General features: G+C 32.1%; 1 long non-coding RNA gene across 1 annotated transcript; it reads right to left on the reverse strand.

Annotated features, from left to right (window-relative positions):
* Positions 1–16434: 16434 nt before the first annotated feature.
* Positions 16435–19604, reverse strand: LOC128179716 (uncharacterized). The gene is made up of 3 exons (XR_008243124.1): positions 19494–19604; positions 19297–19354; positions 16435–16574 (listed from the first exon to the last, which is right to left on the reverse strand). It is a non-coding gene; the product is annotated as an uncharacterized LOC128179716 (long non-coding RNA).
* Positions 19605–25268: the final 5664 nt, after the last annotated feature.

Genomic DNA, 25268 nt, shown 5'->3' on the forward strand with positions numbered 1-25268 from the left:
TTCTAGTATTTTAATGTTAATTTGAAATTTCAATAAAATCCAATACATTTTCATGAAAGGAAAAAATGAGGCATCTTTATAAACCTGAGAAATGAAATTTTGAGAAACAAAAATAAATTCAGTGGGAACAGCATCGGTCTCATAGAAGCAGTTGCACAAAATTACCCATTTTTAATATTGAAAATGAAGTTTTTCCATGCATAACGTGTTATTATTATTGTTAAAAGACAGTGAATGTCAGAGTTCATGTCACAAATATTGAATATAATTTAATACATGCTTATATCTTTATAATAGGAAATGCTTTATGACAAAAGAAATATTGATCACTCATCAAAAACCAACATTTTTCATAATTTTAAGTGCAAAAAGGTCACTTTGACAAAAATGTTGAAAACTGAGTTTAAGTCTGCTAAAACTATTCACAAATGAAGAAAATTAGCTGAACATTTCACTATTTGGATGGTCTAATATACATTCAAATTATTTTAAGTGTTTTCAGTATTTCATGAAGTACATAAATTTCAGAATAAGGATTCAAAATGTGTTAATCACTGATTAAGGAATAATAATTAATGCAGTGTAAAACTGAATGTATTTTTCAAATTCAATGTATTTGTGTGTTTTCAATAAGTATTAACTAAAATGTTCTTCTTAAACTGGTAATAAACTTGGTGGGATAATAATATTGAAGCAGTATTAGCTTAAATAAAAAAGTTTTTTTTTTTATCAAATTGTGCGAAAAGGTCAAATCCAATTTATCATTGGTACTACTGAATTTGAGGGGTTTTTGTTGTTGTTGTTTTTTTAAACAAAACAATTATAACAATTCCATTATGTACAAATACACATAAATATATCAAATCATTTCTTCTTAAAAGTAACATTTGAATTCATTATTATCTCTGTATTAGTGCCATTAGCAACTTGTTCAATCCAAAGTTTCAAAATGAATGCATACAACTGTTTTGGAATGAGAACTAAGAAATGTGACCTCTACTTTCAGTCGGGTAGTATTTGGAAATTCTAGGCAGGTGTTTAACTTTTGGGTAAAAATTAACATAAACAGACTGGTACACAATAATTATTTACTCAGACTAAGTCCACAATGAATCTAGCAGAAAAGTCAGACATCACAACCCCCCCCCCCCCATTTTATAATCCATGTATTATGAGCAGCTAAAATATACATGGGACAGTATGCTTTGAAACACACCCCCCCCCCCCCTTTTAAACCCTATTCCCAAATCAAATCCATGGTCATATAAGAATCAGTGTGCCTCTTTCAAACTGTATTTTCCTCTTTTTAAAAATGTATTTCTAAATTACTCAGCTGACTAACTTTCAAGCATGTTGTACATATTTGAATAAATAAGCAGTGCATAAGAAGGAAAGAATACATTTCATTTACATGTATCAATGCTATGTTTGGACAATTTACTTGGACAGTGTTATTTTATAATATTGCTAATGCTAAGTGATGTCAGTACATGTATTTGCATGTTCACACTGGATACTGTAGTACTAATTAATATATTTAATTATATTTAGTTATTTACTCAAGATATTGAAATTTCTTAACATACAAATTAACTAGGCTAGTATAAGTTACTTTCATAGTATGACAAACAACCATAATAGATGAAGATATCAAACTAATAATAACATTAAAATTATATTAGTTATCTAAGGAAGTGTGCAGTAGCAATTTGGAATAAATAAACAGAGAATAAACTCATGCAAGATAACAATTTAACAATTTATTGAGCATTAAAATGCTAAATGATGACATGTACATACAGTGCATGATGCATGAAGACAAGTTCATTCTCATTCTCTCTCTCTCTCTCTCTCTCTCTCTCTCTCTCTCTCTCTCTCTCTCATACATGTATGTGGTCAATCTGACAAACTTCAAAGCATCTTATTTTAGTCTTGTTTGCATCCTTTATTCATTGAAGAAAAATGTGCAGATGATTAAATTGAGAAAAACAAATTCCAAGAGATATCTTCTGGAAATTCAACCACTCCTTAGGAAAACATTGGTTATTTTAAATGAATATGGCCATTTATATAATGACTTGCAAATCTATTTAGTTTCTCTGCCATCTAAATATATCCTTTCAAATTACTCCTTCACATAATTCCTGAACCCCCTTCTTGATCTTCTTTCTTATTCGGCGCACTTTCACTGTTTCATATGCAGGAATATCATTTTTACCCATGATATTAGATGCTGTAAAAGTCATCTAGATCCATCATGCCAAGCAACTTGATGGGTTTTTTTTCTTTCAGCAATCTTGTAGGGTTTTTTCTATGTTTTATCCAAGTTTAAATATAGAAGGACAGTATTTTCCAGAAGAATATTTCATTTGCACTTCTCTAAAAAAAAAAAATAGAGAAACACATAATAAAACAAATTCATGTACCTTCAAGTGTTAAGATCTTAAAATTGATAATAAATATTGTGGAACACATACAGAGATTCCATTTTATATTCTGATTATCATTTGCAAAACTAATATCATGCTGTTGTGTGAAATTGTTTATTTACATTTCTTGTCACATGTCAGATATGTACTCTGACCGATTTCCAAGTCAATAGCTGCTGTGTTAAATAATATTGCTGTGCTAACAAAAAAAAACCCACCCCATATTTTCTGCTGTGTATGTTATAAGAACTCGTCATTTCATAACATTTTTTTTTCAATTTTTAACAAAGCAATATTTTTCAATTACGAAAATTAAAGAGAATGATGAAGATTGAAGACTAAATTGACCTATCAAAGGAAAAAAAGAGTACTCCAAATCTCAACACACTCCTATCTAAATAATTTGTAGGATATTTTCCAAATATTAACCACATGAAACACTCTATGATTATTGTTGTACTTTCTTTTTACAAAGATTTATTCATGGAATGTGAATGCAATTAATACAAATTAAATGTGCAAGTAAACATCTGATATTAAATAATATAAATGTAAGAATGCTCTTTCTCTCTCTCTCAATGCATATTATTTACCTGACCCCTCTGGAACTACCCATTTGTCAAGAAATAACATTCCTCTGTCGTCATCGGGTGAACACCTCTTGCTTTTTTCTTTGAGGAGTGGATGTGTACATAAATGTACCCATAGCTGCATAATTTGTTGGCTGACTTGTTGAAATTCGTCTGGTAACAGTAATTTATCTCAGTTTCAATAAAAGGTTCGGGATGCTTACTATTATTTGCGACCTGATTTAACTTCCAATGGTATTTGAGATCGAGACAACATCACCAAAACACCGAAAAACAATCAACTCTGGCAGCATGCTGTGCACAGACGTTAGCGGCGGCCATCTTTGTTTACACTGGTTTTGAAAATATACCCGCACTGAATATTTTTTTAAAATATATTTCAGCGTTAAAAAAAATTATGTCTATCATAAACAATTAAGCTGATTTTATATGAATTATTTATAGTTGAAAATTTATTGCTTTTATTTTTTTCTTAAGTTTTTAAGCCTCCAAATATTCATTTGGCAAGGGAGGTAACTGAAATTATCAAACATTACCAAAATATACTTGTCTACAGTTTTTCAACGCAAGCGTTTCCCACTCATTTTATTTTATCAATAAAAAGTCAAAATATTTTTCTCATTTATAAAAAATACAAACCCTCACCAATAACAATGTATTGGATTTTAAAGCTCACAGTTTGGTACATGGTTTCAATGATTTATATAAGAGAATGAAATATATATTTTCCCGTCCGAATAACCACTTAAATTATTTTTTCAAGCAAATCATCATTATTGTGGGTTAAAAGAGAATACAAAGAAACTATTTCAGAGGAAAAACAAAATATTCGTGAAAATCGATGTGCGACGTTCTCTTATATATTCGCCTGATGTTTGCTTGGACAGCCTCTTAATGTTTCCCGGGAATCGGTATCCCCGGTGGAATCCGCCCTCGGGTCAACGGTAATTTTCGACATCCCTAATGCCCACTGGGTGCGTCATCATTCGTAATGTACGCTGTTGCCCCGACCATTGTACTGCCCCAATGTCACAACGTCTATGGACTTCCAGTCCTCAAAGCACCATGCTTCAGACGTCACGTCGACTCGCTAGGCCTCGGGAAGTCCTCCACGACCGTCGATAAAACTCTATCGCCACATAGTGCTAAACTGAAAACCCCCGGGGGAAACTCGATTGGAGATTCAGTTACCAGGAACTCAAAATCTACTCCTCAATGAGCCTGTCTAACTGAGCCACACTTAGTACCTGGAAAAAGTGCGGTACCCCAGACGTAATTTACACCCTTTATATAGCAACTAGTATGCCCGGATCAATGGGGCTACTTGCAGGATACTAGTAATACAAACAACATCGAGGCTCAAAACGGGATAAAACATCACTCAAATGCAAAATTTTAATATCTGGTACATGGTTCATACAATGTTTAGGGAGGCTGGGTGCCATGGTCAACAAAATAACCACCAGCTCCATGCGCGGATCCAGAAAATTTTTCCAGAGGGGGTCCGAAGGATAATTGTGTTTGCCAGGGGGGGTCCGAGGCATATTTCCGCGATAATTTTACTATGTAAATTTAATAAATTTTCATTTTCCAGGGGGGGGGGGGGGGGGGTCGGGACCCCCCGACCCCCCCTCTAGATCCGCGCATGAGCTCTGCCTTAAACTTTGAAACATGATAGTTTTGGTCATAAACTATCATTAAGTAAAGAGAGAATACATGTAAAATGGGGTTATAGTAAAAATATCTGCATTAGATTACCAAACATGGTGAAAACAATTTTCCATTACACAACTTTGGAAGATCAACTAAAATATCACTTTTGACTACAGGCTTCTTTAGTTAGTGATAAAAGACAATTCATGTCGACATTGACATGGGTCGCAACATATCACATCTAGCTGATAATGAACTGGAAAGTTTGTTTCAATATACCAAACGTAGTTGCATAGCATTACCTTGTTCATATTTTCACGTGTTCTACACATGTATGTGACTGATAGTAGATGTCTGAATAAAGCAATTACCGGACTTTTTATTTTAAAGTGCACACCATTTTTTGAGTTACATATAAACTCTCCCTTTGTGTTGTTTAATCATGTCATCACTTTTTTTTGTCTGGTGTTGGTAAATCTTTTGACAATTCTTGCGCGCAATTGAAATAAATCTGATGGCATTTAATGCCTTTGTAAGAGACAACGTCGGCAAAGATATTTGCAACTATGATTCATACGAACACGAATCGTTCGATATGGAATATGTATTACAACATAAACAAAAAGATTGTTTAAAGATCCGAGGTCATGTACATTCATAAACAGGTCTAGAGAATTCTCACTTAGTCATCGATGTTCACGTAAGGTACTCACTTTTACGTAAGTAACATCCGCAAAGTTTTACGGTACAAATTTCATAAGCGTGTATGCTTTTAAATATGAGTTATCTCTCTTTTGACCAAAGTTAGATGCATCGTTCTTCCTCCTTCTCTATCATCACCATTCTCGTCGTCCTCGTCAATAAATGTTAGTGCTTAAAACAAAGGTGGACAGAGGTAATGCGAACCCTATATACTCATACAAAACTTGTGTTGTCAGTCGATTTTAATATGACTTCTTCTGTTCGGAAAATTTCCCTTCGTACTGTGGAGATTGAGTGTGAATTTTGATTTTTATTTTATTTTTTATTTGATGCCATCACATTTTATTTTGGCAAAATATCATAGAATGTCATGTTTAGAATCGTGTTATTTAATAATAAAACCGTAACAGGAAACAGACTGCATTTCATCACTATATGCAATTAACTTGAATATTTTCAAGATACAAAGATGATGATAGATATTAAATACATAAGAATATACATGTAGCCACAAATTCTTGAAAGCTTGGTCCTTATATCAATGTTAATTTAATATACAAAAATCTACATGAACCATAAAGGATATTACATGTTAGAACTGAGGCAGGGTTCTTTATGAAGAATTTATCTATATAATGGGGTTTTTTTTTTGGGGGGGGGGGCGTATTTTGGATTATCAATTTTTAGTTAATACAATAATATACTCTTAACTCTATCCGCAACCCCAAACATACATGTTAGAAAAAAAAATTCTAAAGATACTTTAAAATTAAACTTCAGTACTTTGTCGTGAGCAACTTGTCCCTTGTTCATTCAACAATACCTAGAAGAACAGAGATAATAAAATATTGTATCGAAAGCGGAGCATAGTGTCTTTCTGTTGTGTGACAAGATTCAATTCTGTATTAAAAAAAAGATTAAGTCTGGCATTTACATTTTTGTATAATGCCTAAAACAATAGTTCTAAATGAAAGAGACTTGTAATTACAGATTCCTAAATAATTCAACACTTCCAGAGTTTTAGATAAAATGTGTGCTTATTTCAAACAATGTCAGATAATGATACCCGTTAACCATTCGTAGGATTTTTGTACCTAATTTTCTTGCATGGTAATAAAGTTTGTGTTCTATTATAGTTATAACATAGTAATTGAATTTTGTTTTATTTAGCCGGACAATTTGAGTCGTTTTCTCGCTTTATTTTAAATGATGATGTGTTTAAACTACAAAATTTCAATTTATTCCAGACTCAGATAGTTTGAACTTGTGCAACACTATTTAAAAATTTAAAAAAAAAAAGATTAATAATCCAGGCAAATAAAGAAAAATGACGGCGATTTTGATCCACAATCACACGAGATACTAATGGAATTATAAGAGGAGTCTCGAAAAACTGTAAAGCAGCTTTAATTCGCATACGATATAAATTCGCGAGGTTAGCGAGATCAACATTTATTCTCATTGTATTTTGAGTTAAAATTTGTTAAAGATGGTAAACACTGATTCAAATGGTCGTGTTAGACGCTGCGAACAAGTTTGCCAGTAGTTTATGACGAAGTATAGATATGCCAGTGGTTTACAGCAACCTACGCATAGGGAAGTGTAATATTTTCTATATCAAGCACTACTAGTATCACGAATAAATCTGTTCTCTTCCTGTTTGCAACGAAAATAATAAAACAAGTACAGGGAAAACAAGATTACGTATTATACCAACTATTTCTGAACATTTTAAAATAGTTTTATCCACTTAACATAAAATCAACCAGTTTTAATTTCCCATTGAAACATCTATAGATAGTAAATACAGTGTGTATTGCGCGTGTATAAGTGTACGTACATGTAAGTACGGCTTTAAAATATGGGGCGTACTTTCTATGCCGACATACACAAGGTTTTTTAATTGTCAGGATAGAGTTCAAATAAGCGAGTTGTACATGTATTTTTATGTTTAGAAAGATCAATTTATTCTTTTCATCGCCGAATATCAGATGATTTTTCATTTCATGGTAACATGTTATTAAATCGCAATACATGAGAGAGGAGGAATTCAACAGTCGGTCCTGATACCACGATCAGAATGGTGTTCACCCGGGCGGCGGAAAATTTACAGTAAAGGATTTTTTTTAACAAAACGCCAGCGAAAAAATCCTTCTTTTGAAACTTATTACCATAAGTAAAGTAAAAATATGTATAATTTGAGAGAAAAAAAATCTAAAATTTCATTTAGATCAGAGGTTGTGATTGATTATTCCTTTGGAGAAGAGAGGATTAGAGATGACAAAAGATTTAATAAGACTACAAAACTGGATCTATGGAAATACACTTAATTGGAAATTAAAGTCACACAGCGTAGGATTCCCCAGAAAGGACGAAACGAAATTGAAAAAAAAAATACATTATTAGAAAAGTTCAAAAGTTTTTAAGGAACATGACTCTGGGATAGAATTTATCCACCATGAAAACCATAACTGAATTCACTTTGTTCTCTGTAATTGCTCAAACATTTCAGGGTGGATTAATAGAAAATGTTTTGTGGATGCATTTCTAGGTGAAATATCTTTATTCTTAATACTTTCTGAAACACTGAAAAGCTCTGATATTGAGCGTGACTTTTCCCATTTTAACAGACCATTTATCTCCTTCTGTTGATGGATAGTCCGATTCAATTACCCATCCATTCTAATGGGTAAAATATTCATTGCTTTTGATAACCTTGACATGATAAATTTATGACAGAAGTGAAAAAAATTCATAAAGATCCGACACGGCCTTGCTTAAGAATTCCCAAATGGTGTCATTAAATATTTTTGAAGGATGTGTACTTCTTCTTGCAAGGCTTTTCCTTCACGGGTTAACCAGATTTTGCTATCCAATATTTGTCAATACATAGCAAATAGATATCGGTCCCGGCATTAACACATGTTGCACTATTGTGTTATAAATTTACATTGTATGCTATCCATACAGCTTTTAAAAAACACCCTAAATGGAATATGCAAAATGCAAAGAATAATATTTAAAATGCAAATTAAGGTTCAGAACAAGCAGGCCGATAATAGCAAAGCGAAGAGATTGATTGATTTTAGTTAATCCCTGCAATTAAAGTACGCCATTTATTTTGTAATCGTATTCCTTATGTCAAAAATATATTAAAATCTGGACACATAGGCAGTACAATAGAATATTCATAAAGGGATGAACAGACTGGATAAAAAATTGTATAGTTGAGCCAAACACGTGATATACCCCTGGCCACCAAATGTAAAACTCTTTTTTGATATGATTGCGTCGAAAATGTTCACTTGTTATGTTTTTTTTTTATTTTAAGAAACTTATATATATATATATATATATATATATATATATATATATATATATATATATATATATATATATATATATATATATATATACACTTAGGGGGGGGGATAATTATTTTATTCTTTCTTTCAGGAGGAGGATGCGCTGTCGGGCATAAATTCGCTGAATAGAGAGGCTCCTACTAAGAAATGGGTACCTAGTACTGTTTTGCGTGATAGACACATTTTGTATTCAAAAATTATATTTACCATATAAATATTATTATTATTTATTATTTATTTCAACTTTGAGCAATAAGCTCATCAGCATTAAACATAAGTACATGTATAAACATATGCGATGCACGCAAAATATCTACATGCATACAAGTTCATGTAAACCATTGGCCGTGACAACCCTTAGATTATAAATATCCAAATACTCTGGTTACATTGATATCCATGGGCAATAATTTTCGTGGATGTAAACAAAAATGACAGCTTTAAAGACATTAAAATCCACGAAAACTGGTATTCAACGAATATTTATAGAACCACAGTGATTAACACTACCCGTAATTTCAGAAAAGTCATCGGTATGCAGTACAACTTTTCACTTTTTTCAAGTTAAATGTATAATATTTTGATACTAATTTTGACATAACTCCTGCATTTGTAACAGACAATAAGAACAATAGATCATTGATTCGAAAAAAAAATTATTTTTTTTGGGGGGGGGGGGGGGCAACAGAATTTAAAAAGTTAAAAAAAAATGTACATATTGTGGACATATTTCGATGAAGTCAGGATAGATCGAGATTAAGTATAATAACTTTCCTGTACTTTTTGATTTGCTGTTCATAAAGTTTAAATGACTAGATTGCCGTCTCAGATTCAAAGTAACAAACACTGATAAATATGGTGGCATACCTCTGCCCCTTGTGCGCAAGTTATTTTTCTATAAAATATATCGACATGCAAGATAAATATGTTGACATGCAAGATAAATATGTTGACATGCAAGATAATTATGTCAACATAATGCAAGAAAATTGAAATAAAATATGAAATATAAAAAATCTCAAAAAATCTCAAATATCGCCCAAATGTGACATCCAATATGCTAGATGCCATCTATTTATGTCGACATGCAACTTATTTATGTCAACATGCAAGATAAATATGCTGACATACAACTTATCTATGTCAACATGCAACTTCTTGATGTCGACATGCAACTTATTTATGTCAACATGCAACTAACTAATGTTGACATGCGAGATAAATATGATGACATGCAACTAAGCTATGTTTACATGCGAGATAAATATGTTGACATGCAACTTATAAGTTGTATGTCAACATAACCAAGTTGCATGTCGACATAAATATTTTACATGTTAACATATTTATCTTGCATGTAAACATAACTAAGGTCCATGTTGACATAAAAATGTTGCATGTCGACATAAAGAAGTCCCATGTTAACATAAATAAGTTGCATGTCGACATAGATAGGGAGCTTCTAGCATCTTTGATGTCACGTATAGGCAATATTTTTAAAAGATTTTATATAATTCTTATTTGATTGCAGTTTTCTTGCATGTCAACAAAGTTATGTTGCCTGTTGACATACCTATCTTGCATGTCAACATATTTATCATGCGTGTCAACATATTTATCTTGAATGTCGACATAATTAATAGAAAAATAACTTGCACACAGGGGGCAGAGGTATGGCACCATAGATAATAACATAAAACGAATTTTTTTTCGGAATGGTACCCCCAAGGGAAGAAATGTAATATGATGACTTTAAGTTTGCAAAGATCACGGATTAAGAAGCTATGGTGGTATATTTTTGCCCCCTACATGCAAGATAAATTATGTCAGTATGCAAGAAAATTATGTCAATCTGCAAGTTTCAAATCTTTTTTGAGATTGTGATTTTTATTTGGATAACTCACTTACTAAAGCCGATATCTGACACCAACGATGCAAGATGCAACATAATTATCAAAACATGCGACTTATCATTTACATGTATGTTGACATACTAGAATATTATGTCAACATTCGACTTAGCATGTCAACATGCAAGGTATTTATATGGATATGCGAGTTAATTATGTTGATATGTGATTTTTTATGTCGACATACGACTTATTTATGTCAACACGCGAGTTAATTATGTTAACATGCAAGAACATGCAAGTTAACTCGCACTTTGCTATAAATAACTTGAATGTAACCAGAATTATCTCTAATGTTGACAATATCATATATCTTGCACGTTAACATAATCAACTCGCATGTTGACATAAATACGTTGCATGTCAACATAATTATCTAGCATGTTGACATAAATTTCTTCCATGCTAACATATTTCTCTCGCAGGTTGACCAAAATTTCTTGTATGATAACATAATTAACATGTATGCTCACAAAGTTAAGTCGCATGTCAACATAAATAAGTCCATTTTGTCATAATCAGGCTGCATCTAGCATCTGTGATCTCAGATACGGGCGTAAGTAAATAATTTTACCTATATGAAAAATCAGATTCTCTTTAAAAAAATGTATAACTTGCATGTTGATCTAGACATAAATTTCTTGCATATATACATAATTATCTTGCATGTGGACATAATTTATCTCGCTTGTAGGGGCAGAAATATGCCACCATGTAAAGCCGTTCGTGTCTGTAATAATTTTTCTTTGCGAAACGTCAATCAATCAAAAAATAGATCTCTTAGTACACATACGTATGTACAATGAACGCGATGTCTACATGCATGTGCATGTAAGTGCAGAGATGTCACATAAAAGGTATGAAACCAGTCCTCAATAATCTGTTTGAATTCACTATGAGACTGTTTTCTCTTTCAAGCTTCGTTTTAAAATCAAATATTTGATTATCGATTTCTTCGTTGATATCTTTGGAAATCTTGTGTACTTTATTGGGTTTCACTATATAACACTCGGTCCACATATTAAACTTCTTCAATGTCACGTTTCAAGGTTGTGCAAGTGGCCTCTTTTATATAATTTCTAATGATAAATTTACAGAAACAAGCATCATCATGTTTAACAGACTTATTTTGTCTAGAAAGTAATAGATATGAGTATATATAAAGGGTTTTTTTTTTTGTTTAGATAATGATTACAAATTAGAGATGGTCGCGGTAAATAGCTAAGAAAACGCGCATTTCACCTTTTATTCATTAGTTTCTCAAAGTCGATCAAATAATGTAATACAGATTCAAAATTTAAAAAAGAACAAATAGACCTACTAGTATGTTGTCATCTTAACTTGCAAATACACGTTATAAAGATAAGTGATGAATACAAAATAGTAAGCGACCTTCATCGCTATTTATTGATAGCGTAAAAAATAAAAATCTTATATACAAGCAAACCTCTTTAATCGATGTAAATAATTTATGCTATATTTACCCATAATAGACTCTGCTGCCATCGTGTGACACTGCTTTCACATTCAATTTAGGGGAACGAAAGTTCTGATTACATCACGCCGCACTCATATATAACAAATTCAATATAATATTAGTTTTTCAAATATGTGAAGAAATTTTTATGATGTATTGCGGTTTTTTTCCACATACATCTTTTCATAAACTTTAAATAGCCTTTACACTTTAGCGTATTAATGATATGTATTTCGGGTTTTTTCATATACAATTTTTTCTCAATATCATAATAAGTAGTTTTTAATCGTAAGAAGAATCATCTAAAAGTATCGAAATAATTTGTGACTATGTGTAACACATTTTAAAAAAGACATGAAAGGGCAACAGTATGCAATGGGATAACATTAAGACAGACATTGCTGTTTATCAGTAAAAATTATTACAACATGCAAATATTTGTTTCCACAAATAGGAATACTTTATCTATACACTTTTATGCACGATCAATATTCTGAGTGGTAAAAAAAGATCTTAAAGATAGTTTACAAATTGATTGGTAGTTCATGCATTCTAAAGTGGTGACAAGATTGTTTGTATTTTTTGCATGTTGCACTGTGCAGTGAACTACCTCAAACACCTATAGCTATTTTCGTCTAGAAGGTAAATCATTGGACGCGTTCATAGTTCTGCCGTTGGTAGTCAAAAGTTGCTGCTGGTAAAATTAACTACACTGACCATTGGCATGTCATTGGTACCAATGTTTTTTACCAACGGTATATTTTTGTTATGTTGTAAATTTTGAATTTACTGGGTGGGTGTAAATACAAAATTTAAAAGTTGTCATGTTGGAAATTTTGTATTTACACCCATCCAGTAAATTCAAAATTTACATGACATTTTTTTCCGCAGACTATCTAGACTTGATTGTGGAAAGTATTGGTAAGACATGGCGGCAAAAAAGAATACATTGGATCCCGGTTTTCAGAATGCGGTTTTCCCTTTGACTATGATGATCTGGGTGCAATTTATGATAAACATGTTGTTGTTTTATTAATGCTGTAAAAAGATGTTTGTTGTATGACATGTTTATACAAAACCGTAATCAATATTACCAACATTTCCATTGGACTCCCATTGGTAACATTGGTAAAATCAATAGCATTTGTATGCCAAAACTGTTCAGGGTTTATTGCTACATGTACAATTGGTACCATTGTCATCTAATTGCACAAACGGTGTATTAAAAGTTGACACCAATGGTAAAACTATGAACGCACCCACTGTTTTGGTTTTATACATATTGGCACGGATTGATGATTGAAATCGTTCCCCGAAACATGATATACATCAAAACATTGTAAAATGCAAGTAACATGAAAAATAAAAATAAAAAAACTCAGAAACTACTTCAGTTTTAATGAAATGACATTTACACCGCAGTTTAAAATATATTCTAATGAGTCAGACGTTATCGTAATGAATGTAAACAAATAAAATCTGATGTGGTCTCCAACCAATTTCTGGGTATATTACCTTGATTTGCAATTTCTAGAATGATGGCTAAACAGTGAACACTAATCAAGACGACAGTAGGTTTACTGATGTTGTCTTATTTGTCCCCTGCCGGGCTCTGTATCGCTATTGCTTCACGAATATGAATCTTTGTTTAGTCTCAGGTTTTTATGAGTGACTGATTAGTGTCAAATTGTGATACAATCGTAATTTTAAAAGACAATTATGCAAATTTAACCGTAAATGTAATCCGAATGATGCTTTTGTTATAGCTTCATACAATTCCGCATCTGTAATTTTCATTCACAAAGATCACAATATTTAAGTAGGTAAATCTTTTGTTCGATTTAATTGATCGCATAAGTAAAGTTTCCCTCGGGATACATACGGAATTTTCTTAGAGAAAAATTGGTAACCCTAGAGGGTCTCCTGCCTTGATAGGGGATGGGACCACTGGGACCTCGCACAGCATGGGGAAATGTTTATCTACGTCGGACATCGCATTTAAAATCGGTCCCGATTGGAGCCTGACACGAAACATGTAAAGGAATGAAATTCACAATAAATATTATTCTTATAAAACCAATATTGAGAAATCATTCATTTTAATCTAAACTTTAAAAATTATTGCTTATGTACATGTTTTTACTTTTGCGTTGAGAGAGAGAGAGAGAGAGAGAGAGAGAGAGAGATTCATTTATCCCATTAGACATTTGTTTCCTGTATGTGAATTCAATCATTGTATCGGGTCGTGACATGTCAGATATTATACCAATTAAAAGTCGCGCTAGATCCGCTGTCAGGCCATAGTACTAATAATATTGCATTAGAGATAAATGATGGAGGGAAACCACGGTGCAATGTTTCAATAATAACTATTTGTTATAATCACCGTTTAATGAAATGACGCAGTCAGACGATATCTGTTATAAAGTAGTCCTAATACAAGACCCATCATTTGGAAATGTTTTGGATGGCTTATTACACAGATTGTTGGAAAGACCTGATACTATATAGATGTTTGGCGTCTTTTTTTTTAACGATTTTCATAAATATTGCTTTTAGCTGGGATATAATATCCATGCCTTGTTCCCCAAAAATATCGCTTATTTCTCATTTACAATCACGTGCCAAAAATATGCCATCCCCCTCATGTATTTCATTGAAAACAAGACTTCTTTTAAAACCGTTTTTTAATGGGTTTTTTGGGTCAGATTTTGAAGAAATTTGTAATGATTAAAGTAGATTCATTTTGCTCTTATGACATTCATTGAAACAGTTTTTTGACAACTCATTTGTAAAATTTGACATGAAAAACAAAACAGATACTGTGGTTTCATCAATTTTCCTGGATTTCGTTGTTTGGTTGATCCACGAAATTTAATGTTCATTGAAGTGCAATTTTTATTAACATTTTGTATTGATAGGGTCATTGGCCACGAATTTACGTATCCTTGAAACTGTGATTTTCACTTTATCCACGAAAATTGATGCCCTTGAATATTAATGAAACTACAGTATTTTTAAGAGCTTTGCTATATATCTATTGGAATATGCAATCCTTTTGATTGTGAATATCATGTCCCATGATCTGGAGGTTGTGATAATATTTAAATATGATTCAAAATAAGCTAGAGAAAGTATATATATATATATATAGGTCGCTGTTGCTTTACACATGAAATGTTCGATAAATGACCTTTTGGGGTCTCTCCTTTCAGTTGTTATTTTCAGATTTTGATTGACCCGTTTTACATGACATTCTTGAGGTGTTCGACTTCCCCAATATAAACAGGATTTATTCGCTTCAATTAATAACAGTAGGGTATCATACTAAGTGTATGTATATGTTTTCTGAACAGTAAAGGTGTATCAATATCACAATAGATCACTTCAATAGAAAAATAACGATATCTTAGTTGTTTTACTTTGGGATATTGCTTATCAGGAACGGTTTAATCCATTAGTGAATGGTTTGAAGTTGAAGGTTGCAACACTTCGTTCGTCATGTCCTGTTAAGTTCTCTAGAACTTTCTTTTAAATCTCGATCAAGCCGATCGTTAATAAGTTGATCAGATTTTGTTCTCTCTGAAAGATAACGGGGTTATATAAACTCTAATCCGAAAATTAAATGAAGTATATCAAAGATCAAAAGATAATATTATGAATTGAGAGGGTAAAATATAAGCACACTGAATTTTAAACGTTCAACTGTTATAAGCTGCACTATAATTTCAAGGATACCATTTAGCACAGTGTTGCAATTTTCCCTGATAATTTTTTTTCCATTTGCATGCCAACAAGGAATACAAATATATCACTAACATCCTTTAGATTACCTACAGTATCAACCAACACGACAAAATATAAATCATTATACACAGTTTTGTAATGACTTATTTTTTTTCATTGAAAGACCGATGCCACATTCCAGCAGGGGACACCAATATATAATGTCACCATGGGGATTTTAAGCAATAGTCTAAACGTCGTGTTCACTCAATATATATATGTTCATTTAACTTCCCTAACAATGTAATTACAATTAGACGTTTCATCTCACTCTTTATATATTTATTTGTCGCTTGTGAAAGGGCGAAACAGACGATATGAAATTTCAAAGTTAAGTTAGGACGTTTCCATTGAGGTCGTAGACACATATCTTGTACAAATTAATAATATTATATATCTATAAACAGATAAAAAGTATCTTCATTTATGACATGCAAAACTAGATGCACAATAATAATAAAAGCTGTATTTTAACATTACAAATAAAGTATATTTCTTTAAAAAGTAGATATAATTGGAAAACATATACAAACACATGTTACAGTAAAGCCTTTCTTCATTTAAAGAATCGTGACTGAATGTGGTGAAACACGTGAAAACCGTCTGTCGTCCTCGCATGGCAGTAGCGTTACGGAGGCATGTGTAAGATATATGAAGAAAGACTACAAAAGAAAGGGGGAAAATACAAGAAAAAAACCATTAAATTTTTCTAAGGAAAATGTATTGATTATTATAATAGAAATTTCACAACTGGATTGTCTTGACTAGAACTACATGCATGTAATTAATAAATTAAAAGTCGCAAAACTCTTTGCGGATAGACTTTGGTTCTCCTCGTTGAGAACAAAATATATGGTGGTGCAATTTTGCATGCTTGATACAAGTTACATTTTACGATCTTATACTAATATACAATATGTAAACGTCAGCATGCAACATAACAATATCAACTTCATGCAAAATATAACTTAGTTTATTGACCCGGAAGTCATATCTTTTCATGTGAAAAAAAATATAGTAAAAATCTTTTGGGCGGTCGATTCTCGCCCATATGTGACATCTACCATACAAGAAGACTTATATATATAGTACATAGACATGCGAGTTATCAATGTTACACCAATGACACAACAAAATTACATAAACCAAGATAGATTGAATGTGACATGAGAAGAAAAGACTTCGATTTACTCGATGAAAATTTTTCATCAGTCTAACACCTTTTCTCTCCAGACTGATTTTTTTAACACGCCACTTAATACCTAGAAATATATTATGTTTAACAGATAAATAGAGAATATATAAATACATGTATTTCTTTATCATTACAGGAACCACACTTTGTAGAACCGTCTAAATCAATAAGCATAGACGCATTATACAATGCATAATGATTCATTAGTGCTCTTTAGTAACCATGTATCGATGTTTTATTTGTATTTGATTTGCGAGTCTAAGAACATAAGGTCTAAAAAAAACTTGTGTGTTTAGGGTAACCCGACCTAACCTACCAAAATGCCCCAATCCTATCATTTTTAGATGTCTGTTTTTATCCGATTGTGATTTTTATATTATTTCTATTAAAAACCCATAATTTTTTAAATATGACACAAACAAACATTCTTGGGATTCATGCACAAAAAATATGATAAAATTAAAAAAAATCTCTACCTACCTAACCTAATTTTTTCATCAGTGTTACGCTAAACACACAATTTTTTTTTATAGGCCTAACTTCTTTTGGGACTTACAAACACAAATATCAAACCTTGAATTTACGCATTCAGCAATAATAATTGCGACTGAAAATCAAACAGATATGCACTAGGAGTAGGAGCCCCGCTAACTTTACGATTTCGAACATTTTCAGACATGTACATGTAGCTATTTGATCAGTAATATAACGGCCATTAAGTACATGTAAATGTTACAATTAGACCGAGTCTCTACTAGTCAAGGACGGGATCAATCTTTGGGTCTAAAGTTGGCCCTGAACGTGAAATTTATGCAAGACCGAACATTGCAAATTGGCGCTTATCGCTCGTATTATTTTAAATTGCTCAAAGAAATAGAAGTAGATTCACATGCACATGGTGCTCTTTAAAGGAGCGAATGTTTGTGTAAAAATTGGTGACGTATTGTAATAAACATTTTTTTTATAACAAACGAGTACAAATACTTTACACAAAAGTGATGCATGGACCCTTTAGGTTGATTGCCTTTTTCGTGCACCACTTTAGTTTTCAACATAGGTCGATATTGTACAAGTAGTATTCTATATTGTTAAGCAGCATATGTAAATTGATTTGTGCAGACACATTTTGAAGTTGAATTTCTTGTCATCTTACAGTTCAGTACATCATCGAATTTTCGTTCGTGTTTAAGGTATTTCAGCCAATGACAGTGCCATTCACAATTTCTACAACTCTATATTATGCTCCTCTCTTTTATTATGGAAACAAATAAAACGCACTGCAATGTTGTCTTAAATTCATCAAAAGGTTTGAATAGCAAGATATTTAGAAAAAGAAAAAAAAGAACGTAGAAAAAAACAAGAATTCCTTTAAGTCTACGTAACAATATTCGTTTTCTACAGATATTGTTGGATAGGTACCCACTTTTATTTCTCCATATTAACTTAGATCGATTTTAGAGGACCTTCAGAATTCAACTTTAGGGTATTCAACCTTAATATGATGAACCTTTATGGTCTAATTTTTCTGTAAGTAAATTACAAATATAATTATCGAAACATTAGGAATAATTATGTTATATTATTTTGAATGACCTCTTTTAAAAATTTGTCTTATCCCTCTAATCTTTTTTCTGGTGTTCTGTTTCTTTTGTAAATGTAGATGACCACTTAAAATCATTTTCTCGGGAAGAAATCCTTAATGGTTTAAAATGTCTCAAATTATGGTGAAACATTTCATTTCAATAGGAAATCGAATAGTTTAACTATGTCTAAGAGTACATCTATGAGATATATACAATGCAGCTCAAGAGAAATATTATCTTATTATATTTCATGGCATTCTGTCATACTAACACTGCAGACATAAAGTCCATAAAATTCATGAAATTAAAATATCTTTTATTTTTACTATGATAATTGTTCGAATTTGATACACGTTAACATCAATGCCACGAAAATTCGATATAAATCAATATCCCAAAACATTTATTTTATATAGTCCTTTGCAAACATTTAATTTTGCTTTTAACTTTTTAGATAGTGCATTTGTGAGTTCTGATGGAAAATGAAAGATAGAGATATTTTACACAGAAATCAATGACATTATCGAGTATTCCAAAAACTGCGCACCATGGTGAAACTACTTTTGTAACATTCAAATTAAAAAAAACTTAAACAAATATACATACATTATGCAATTTAATCCGAAAAGCGATGATGAGTGTCGATTATAGTTTTTCCCAGCATCTGTCGAATAAAAACTTGAAACATGTGACAGTTCAGTGTATCTGATTAGCAACAAATAAAAAAAAATGTTCATTATTCTTCTTTCACACAAACCTGATTTCGTGGAAAATGTATCAATAAAAGAAAATGCATCACTTACCTAATATGATCGATAAAAAAGAAACTGCGACTGCAAACAGTTTATAATACCTTGTTAGAGCAAAATACTTCTGTGTATGTTATGCACTTTAATACATTATGAAGAAACACGTGGGTAAGAAATAAATTGGTGACAGTAAGACAGTCACTACTTCTTATTGACACTATATTTCAGGTGGTATAGAAGGATTAGCAATTCATGATTAGCTTCCATTGAGCCAAAGAACGGATAATCGAATAATTCTAGATGTTCAAATACCACCAAGAGAAAATTTGCACTTTTACAGCATTATGTACACGTATAACAAAATAGACAAGGTGTGTTGTTAGTGGAGAGGGTAGAATGGCCGGCCTTTGAGCAGGGATGAAGTGAACGTCCGTCAATTTGATACATGCCTTACCTAGCAGTTCATAATTAAAGATTCAATATCATACAAAGCAAATTATTTGATTGAGCGGCTTCGTCTTTACGAGCCGGGGATGTGCATCCACGACTGTTTAATTTAGCGACAAAATATTCAGAGTTAAAAGTACATCACTCATTGGCTGTACGATTAGAGACAGTCTTCAAGTACAATGTTCATAATTAAATAACGTAAACATTTTTGAAAATCATTTGATTTTAAATTCCGCTTTCATCTATTTAATCTGTTGGAGCATTCACGTATGTATACATGTAGGTACTGTTAGTAATAAATGTTCGGTCGTGGAATACCTTAACAACGTACAATGTTTATGTTAAGCATGCTAAAGCTTTTTGTAACTTCAATCCGTATTATTATTATTAGTTATGAAATGGCAACGTTTAAAGTGTTTAAAATGAATATCATTTAATTTTGGTCATATCACAATATATCACTGGAAATGATTCACACGAGCACTGACTGTAATAATTTAAACACTTAAATTTTTAAAGCATTGTGCAAAGTACAAATGATTATTTATACTACGCGCTCGTTATATTTCCTTGATTCTTCTCAAATATGTCAATTTAATAAATGGCTTTTCCTGTATATCAATATATATATATATGATTAAATATACATGTATATTACAACTAAATACATCCTTATCGAGGAAATTGTTCTCCAAATCCTAAAAAAATCCAGCCATCTGCCCCACATAACCTTACTGTATTTATATAACAAAAAGACGATTTTAGGTATTAGGTATCAAATATAAATATCGCTTACAGCGTGTCGTCAATACAAAAACATTACAAGTTCAGTGCTATTCTGAGCGGAAACGTGCCTATAGATGCAGTATTAATAACGAACACAAATGTATAGCCACTGAATTTATAAGGCGTCGTCATTACTTGCATCTTCTTCTAGTTTATATTCTTGTCATGGGAGTTAAGTGAAGAGACTTACAATTATTCAATACAAGAAAATATCGACACCGAACAAAAAACGTCTCTGTATTAGATTTGACTTTGTATGTTGCGTGCATGTAAAAATTAAATGTCAAACATCTCTACAAAAATTACATTGATAAAGGGAAAATTGATCGGCAATCATAAATCATAGCAAGTTCACACGACACAATATGTATTCACAAGGCAAAAAAAAAAATAGTCTGCCCGCCATCATTATTATCGGTTCATGATTTTCAGTGTCAGATTGATGCACAAATTGTTCAAATGCATTGCATTTAGGTCTGTTGTTCGATCATGTCCACCATATACTCGTACATTGCAATCTCTCATTGAAGCATTCTTTGTGCCAAATGCGTTGATCTCTGTCAATGACAACTAGTTCTTTTTCATGCTTCTCTGAATCATAACGCTACCAAACCTTAGGATTCATATCCCAAAATGCTACTTGAAACGTTTTTATACCACGAAGAGCTCTGTTGACCAACTTTTAAAGATGGAAAACCTAGTTCAAAAATGAAGACTGTGTTCCTAATATTGGCTAACATTGGGCTAAAATGTTGCATTCTTAGACGTGCATTTTTACAGGCTGCATTGTACAGGGGGTCTCTGTGTGCCGTAGACCTATGAGGATTTAGAATTTGACTCCTAAATCTTGTGAAAGTCTTGTTGAATGGTCAAGTATCGTTTTGTTGAAAGGTCAAATATCGTCTTGCTGAATGGTCCAGTATGGTCTTTTTGAATGGTCCAGTATTGACTTGTTGATTTGTTCAGTATGGTCTTGTTGAATGTTCCAGCACTGTCTTGTTGAATGCTCCAGTATGGTTTTGTTGAATGGTCCAGTATGGTTTTGTTGAATGGTCCAGTACTGTCTTGTTGAATGGTCCAGTATCGTCTTGTTGAATGGTCCATTATCGTCTTGTTGAATGGTCCAGTATCGTCTTATTGATTTGTTCAGTATCGTCTTGTTGTATGTTCCAGTATGGTTTTGTTGAATAGTCCAGTATGGTTTCGTTGAATGGTCCAGTATGGTTTTGTTGAATGGTCCAGTATGGTGTTATTGAATGGTCAAGTAGGTCTTGTTGAATGGTCCAGTATCGTCTTCGGTGTCAACAGCAGAATGGATTTCAAAATTGAAGTTAGCATCTCCGAAAAGATAGTAGATTACTCTGATGAAAGCCAGAATGCTTTGTGTCCTTCCAGGTTGCACCATGCATGATAACGGAAAAAACAGGATAGGTTCAGTGAATTATCGGAATGATCTTCAAGTTTCAAAAGCCTATTTTTGTTTGGAGCAATAAACCCCACTAAATCAATTAGACGTTTTAGAATATATCAAAACAGCAAAATGGTCCCTGTTTACATGTTCATGCATGTTGTCAATATCATTTTCATCGTATGGAATCGATTTTGTTGAGATCAATGTGAGTTCTTTAAACGATTTTATTCTTTTCCAAAGTACCAGGTACTATCGCGGTAGCCTATTGGTTGAAAAAAATTCTACAGTGTATGATAATTACCTACTTTTCCCACGAGTTTTCATAATACAACGCCACCTGCTGGATTCACAAAATATTAAGTTATATAAAAATATACAGAATGCTTTTATCAACCCTATATACATTGTACCAAGTTTTATCAAAATTCGTTCAAATACTTCTTGTAACTTATTAGTATATCAAAATTGTAATTCATTTACACTCGTTTCCCCTTATCTTTGATATGCATGTACAATCAATTTGTAAAAATCTTTATTTCATTCCATGTTTGTTTGGTATAATTTTGAAAAAAAATCGGAATTAAAGTCGCAGAGAGTTTAGGAAAACGTCTCATTGCTGAACATCTTGATTCGACTCAGACTTACAAAATACTTTGAAAATATACACGTAAATTAAAAAAAACCATGTCTTTGACATTAGAAAACTATTCTGGCCATTGAAGAAGTAAATATATGTAAATCTTCCATTTGCAGACTTTTACTTTAAAAAAGAAAATCTTGGTATTGTTAAACATCAAGCATTATCCCCGTCACATTTAGAACTCTCATCATAATCAATATCTAACACGAACCTCAAACAATAGCTTAATTAGGCCCTGTTTTGTATTACCTTTTATCTTTCAAGGGGATTATTTTTCTTTTGAATCATGAATTTAAATTCCAAACTAGCGTACTGAAATCATGAACTCTCTCTCTCTCTCTCTCTCTCTCTCTCATCGTAATCGATTTCGAATATTAATCAACAAATAAGAACACAAATTATTTGAAATACATAAATCGTATATAGTATACAATGTATATCTTATATAGTGATATTTAAACTTATTTGGGTGACGATGTTTTCAAGTTGGGATGATTTCCCTTTTACTTAAAGAAAATAATATTTTTGTTTTAACCTGAATGATTACTTACACCTAAAAGAAAAAAATCAAAAACACGGCCACGTACAAAAATTAAATCACGCAATGACGCATAGTTTTAAAAGGTAGCGACAGATTAATGATACCCCTGACGTCATGGGTCGATAAACAGACGGGTACCTGACAGGTATACTTAACGTGGGGGTTGTCTGCTCACGGAGGGAAACTGAAAGACAAAACTCTTACTTGTATGTTTACGTACGTATCTGTGCATTTTGACATCTCTGACATTGCGATGGACAAAGGGGATTTTCCTTTACGCCACTGTAGATAGAAAATAACAAACAATTTAAGATTGTGGATGTACTCTTAGATTCGTTTTACACGTTGACTCATGGTCATGGACTAGCTTATTTGTTCTGTTTTACAGCATTTTGCAAAAAAATAAATAAATATGATACATGTATATAGACGGCAATGTCAAATATTATAAATTACGATAATATAGAATTTTTGAGGCAGTAAAAACGTGTACGAGATAAATTAATATATAATCGGATGATATATTTAACATACGGCAATTAACTGACTTTCTTAAGTTTTAAAGACGACCAGAGCCCGTGCGGAATCCGTCCCGGTAGGTGATGTAATCCTACCGACAACCAGGAACGAGAAATAAATTTTCTCGTATCTAAACTTCCACTATTTATTACATACGCCGTAAAGTGAGAAACATTTCTCATTCGCTGCGTATCTTGATATGTTGTTGCAATCATATATATCTTTCTCGCTTTCAGAATAGACAAAAACTTAAATTAAATTGAAATATTTCAAGACGACGCACTATCATCCATACTATATATTATTATAAGTACCGCAACTCAGAGCAGGTGCTGAACTTATTTTCTCCACATTGAATCAGAAATTCCGTGGGGATTTTTTTTAGATGTGGGATAGTTCTCTGAATAACTACATCAGCAATTTTAAACACGTATCTTGCACTTTTGACTAAATATACCATTTTTGAATTTTATGCATGTAGTTATCTTTCATCATTTAAGTAAAAACTAACTAAATGAAAGCGCACAGTTAAAACTATTTTATGAAAGCAAATTCCATTTGTTATACATGTATTAAGAGTCAATGGTCCTCTGGATTGCTATTGATCAAACTTGCGGGACGGACAACCATAACAAAGGTCACAGGAATTATGCAATTTAATGAATGCCAGGCTCGTTATATTTGGTTTGTGTAGATAGCATGTAACATTGGAAGCAGAGGCAAGCGAACGCTATTGCAAAATGTTTGGACAGGATATAAATTTATTTTGTTGTTTTATTGCAATTAAAAGGTTTCAGACCATCAATTCATCCACAGTATAAACATCAAATGTAATTACAAACTTTATTATAATGTTAATAATAGTTTATATAAAAACTACATTTCATTAATTGTGCGTTGCACGCTGTGCATTTTAAAGAAATGTAAAGAAAAAAGAAATACACACGAAATCGGTTTCATAAACGAATCTCATTAAATTCATTTAAACTACTGTAGATTTTATAGAATTCTAAATTTAGAGAGAAAAAAATCAATATTCAATTTTGCAAATCGAAAAAACTTAACAATTTCAAAAGAAAGTAGGAGAATAAAAGTAGATTTGTACATTTATAATTACTACAACAGATCAATAGACTCTTTTGCTGAGAGAAAATAAATCGATAGAAATTTAAACGAAAGATCTTATCTGAGAGATTTTTAATTCTGAGTATCTGGACATTTTAAGAAGGAAGTCATCTCCTTTTTTCAGGCGTTGGGAAAGATAACGGCAGTACAGTCTATATAATGGCCGTCTTGAATACATGGCATAATTGAAAATGCCTCTTTACAGGGTCTTTGTATGGCCATTTTATACTTTAATTGAAAATTGTGGAATTGAACGGTAAAATCCTAATATTACGAAACGAAATTGCCCGCTCTTTGCCCACAAAGAAGCTAGGTCTATTATTGAAATATTCGATCCTAGTGTTTACGAATTTATAT

This window comes from Crassostrea angulata, chromosome 4, assembly GCF_025612915.1.
Source record: "Crassostrea angulata isolate pt1a10 chromosome 4, ASM2561291v2, whole genome shotgun sequence".
Classification (NCBI taxonomy): Eukaryota; Metazoa; Mollusca; class Bivalvia; order Ostreida; family Ostreidae; genus Magallana; species Magallana angulata.